At 44.7% G+C, this 3,787-nt stretch overlaps 1 protein-coding gene across 1 annotated transcript in view; it reads left to right on the forward strand.

Annotated features, from left to right (window-relative positions):
* The first annotated feature begins 290 nt into the window (after window positions 1-290).
* The window catches only part of LOC134435733 (glutamate receptor ionotropic, kainate 5-like), a 182,695-nt gene continuing 179,198 nt past the window's right edge, over window positions 291-3,787 (forward strand). Inside the window, exon 1 of the mRNA XM_063184779.1 lies at window positions 291-363. The gene's annotated coding sequence lies outside the window, so the exon portion shown is untranslated. The remainder of the gene's footprint in view (window positions 364-3,787) is intronic.

Raw genomic sequence — 3,787 nt, forward strand, 5'->3', positions numbered from 1 at the left:
CACATCCATTCCCACGTCTCTCCAACTTCCAGGCCAGATTCCTCCCTGTGCTATACGACTACGCTTTTCTCCACACCACAACCTGCCTCCTGTTTTCCTCCTCCTGTTTTTTTGTTGTTGCTAACCTCCCTCCTCTACTGCCGCCTCCTCCATCCTCTCTACCCCTCCTCCTCTTCCGTCGGGGGTCCGTGGATACTCGCTCTTCCTCCGCTTCCCCCCGTCTCCTCCTCCTCCTCCTCCTCCTCCTCCTCTGCGCGCCTCATCTGCGGGATCCGCCAGCCTCTCCCGCCTAGGGACCACGGAGCCGGCTAGCTTCCACGCCGATCCTTTCATATTAGCTCCCGGTGACGTCTGATTCATTCTGTGAGTAGATCTGTGTGTGTGTGTTTCTGTCTGTGTGTGTGTGTGTGCGTCTCTTTCGCTCTCGCTCTGACGTGTGCTCTGTGCCTTTGGTGTGTGTGTGTGTGTGTGTGTGTGTGTGTGTGTGTGTGTGTGTGTGTGTGTGTGTGTGTACGTGACTGTCTATCCTGCTGTCTCTCTCTGCGCTGTCTTTCCTTCTATTTATATATGTGCATGTGTTTGCTGCCTGTGTATGTACTGTATGTTTCTGGGTGTGTGTGCAAATCTGTGTGTGTGTATGTGTGTGTGTGTGCGTGTGTGTGTGTGTGTGTGTGAAAAAGATAATGACTGGCTCTTCATACAAAATGCAGCCACCTGTGAGATGGCTCACGCAGGGCTGCTGCTGTATTTGACTGCCGTGCTGTGCAGAAGGTTTTAACATGCAGTGCAGATGTGAGTGGGCTATATTTTAAGGCATTTGATGTCTGGCTCATAGGCCTTGTTTAGTATAATGGTGTGTTTATAGAGGATAATAGCGTTGTGTGTGTGTGTGTGTGTGTGTGTGTGTGTGTGTGTGTGTGTGTGTGTGTGTGTGTGTGTGTGTGTGTGTGTATGTGTGTATGTGTGTGTGCTATGAGTTGATATTGTATTTAAATACAGTGCCACCCATGCACAAAGAAAAGATTTACTTTTAGCTTAGCTCTGTTGTGAGACATTCAGTATGTGCCTCTGTGTGTAATGGAAGTTCGGCATTTCCCGAAGTGTAACAGACCTCATGGAGTGTTTCCCATTTAGCATGTCACCACAAAACAGTTAATGATTTGATAATAGACGTAAATCGATTGTGACACCCAAGTTCATGACAAGCGTACAAAATAATAAGAACAACAACAATGGAAATTTGCATCTAAATTTTCCTTGTTAATTGCAGTCTCTGTATGTGTGTGCTTCGCTAAGCATATCATTCCCGTCGTCACTGTGAAAGAACTGATTTTTTTTGTCGACTCGTGGGAACATCCATCCCTTTCAGAGCGAAAGAATCGAAGGTCGGGAGACGATTAGTGTGATGTGCATTATGTGAATGAGTGTAATTGAGAGAGGATCCTTTCTCTTTCTTTCCTTTTTTCAAACCCACCTCCATTCAACATGCAAGCCTATCGGGGTCCCTCAGGAATCAAAATCCATAAGACGTTTACTCGTTTCATGTGGACGGAATCACTCAATGATATGAAACATTCGCATGAAATCCAGACTATACATCATACTAATGCTTTGCTCAATGGAAGATGGTATAGAGATTATTTGAGAAGCATTTGAGAATGGTTGGAGAATATTTGAGAAATTAATGAATTTGTAATGGTTCGTAATGGATTTATAAAAAGAATGCTCAAAGAAAATATTTTTGATTCGAAAAATATTTTCTTCACTGAGGGTTCAATTCAGAGGTCTCAGAGGGCATGCTACTCTCAAACTTCTGTTTTTGTAATTCTTTTGATCACTTTGAAATGTAAGCAAATCCTAAATGTCTTATAAAAGACAAATTGGCCATTTTCATTACTTTATATCACAAATTGGGGATCACATTTGGATTTTTAAATGTCATGAAACCTTTGTTGTATTATTTTTGAGAAATTAGGCTGTACATACTGTTGAAGACAGCCCGCTAACAAAACCACTATTCCATCTCTGCAATAATCCACTTCCCTTTACCAACCTGTTCGGCCTGTTTTTTTTGTTGCCTTCATAATGGAACTCATTAAAATGTTTGGCTCATTTAATGTCAGGGGTTAATTAACACACTACAGAGTATAGAAATGGAACCAAACCACAAGGACCTGCTGGCTTGTGTTAATCAACTAAATGCTAATCCCGAGCATGTTTCCACACAGGCTATATTTGCACCTCAGTCTGATAATGAATTTGAACTTTTGGGGGCCCTTCATGCACACTAAATATTGGTTATTTTTCCCTTCCTTTCCTTGGCTTGCAGACCATTTCAATATGCTTGTCTTTTCCCAGATAGCTCACAGGAATTGTTTTAGTGCACTGTAAAGGGCTAGTCTATCTTTGGCACTGAGTGTGAATGGGGGAGACATATATTACATACTAGTTATGGCAGCAATTTTTTACCTAGGCCTCATCAGGCAATTCTTACCGCTTTATGCCTCATTCTTGCCACATTTATTCACCTTCCTCGCTTTCTAAGAAAAATTGCAGCGCCAGTCTCGAGGCTCAGCATGAGGTGCAGTATCTTGTGGAGTGTGAGGCTAACCTCCATTATCAATCTGTAATTATGGTCAGTAATCTCCAACCCCTTTGGGCATGTTAATTTTAGCTCTCCCTGCTAGGGGGGCTGTCACTGGAGCCTTATTGAACGCATTGATAGAAAATGCTCCAAACGGCCCCCTGACTCCTTCTGAGATGCGATGAGGGATTGAAGGTCATTGCTAGCCACAGTTGAAGGTCAAAGGCCGCTTGTGGACTGTCGTGTATAATCTGCGTGCTGTGTGGCCCACTGTGTTATCCTATCCAACGGCATGCTGCCGTATGTCCTCGGGAGCGTTTGGATGACATTGGTTGATTCGGACAAATTTTTCTTGGAAATGGCGGCATGTCAGCGATCCACATGTGGTCACACAGCAACCCAATTAGAAGCTAAAAGACACCTGTAGATTCATTTAACCTCGGGATCGACTGCAGGCACTGCAAGGTCTGTCACGGAGTCTCCTTGTCAGACGTGATTTGAAATCGTAATGTCACATGCACCAGAGCATGGAGGGCAAACGTTCCCCTTTTCTCTGTGTCTTTCCCCTCTCCTCGTCCTGCTCCTCCCTTCCATCTTGAGGCATACGCTTACGCTACATTTCCCAACCAAGACATTTACAGAAATGGTTCACCTCTTAAGTGAACACAAATGTGAACCACATCATTTGAAAAGCTTTAACTAATAATTGGCCGAGACTTGGTGAGTTGGAAATGGTGACATTAGCCTCAATGCTATATGCTGTAGCGTATGGGAGTGCAGTGTGTAAAGCAGCTCATTACCGTCCTCAGTGGCTCAGCAGTAATGCAAGCCCTGGACAGCAGCACTGTTCAACAGAAATGTCTCTCGTCTCTGGGCGTTCTGTAGAGGTAAGCCATTATGGAAGCGCCGTGCATTACATTTCAGCGTGTATAGACACAAAATTTGTCCTCGGGCGCTTTTGCAATTACCTTCACCTCATAGCGGTGGCTGAGAGGATATTTTTTCTCCTCTTATTTTTTTTTCCTCCTGTTCACGTTGTTGTTGTGCTGGGTCTTTGGACGGCTTTGTGAAGCGGACGTGTTGTGTTGTCAGGAGGTCGGATGAGAGAGGGGGGGGTCGCAGAAGAAAGAAAGGGTCTCGTAAGTAACCCGGTCGGTGTCGTAAACCCGGGCAGTGTCGTAACCCGGGGTTTGTGGAGGTCGG

Source organism: Engraulis encrasicolus, chromosome 20, assembly GCF_034702125.1.
Source record: "Engraulis encrasicolus isolate BLACKSEA-1 chromosome 20, IST_EnEncr_1.0, whole genome shotgun sequence".
NCBI classification, from domain to species: Eukaryota; Metazoa; Chordata; class Actinopteri; order Clupeiformes; family Engraulidae; genus Engraulis; species Engraulis encrasicolus.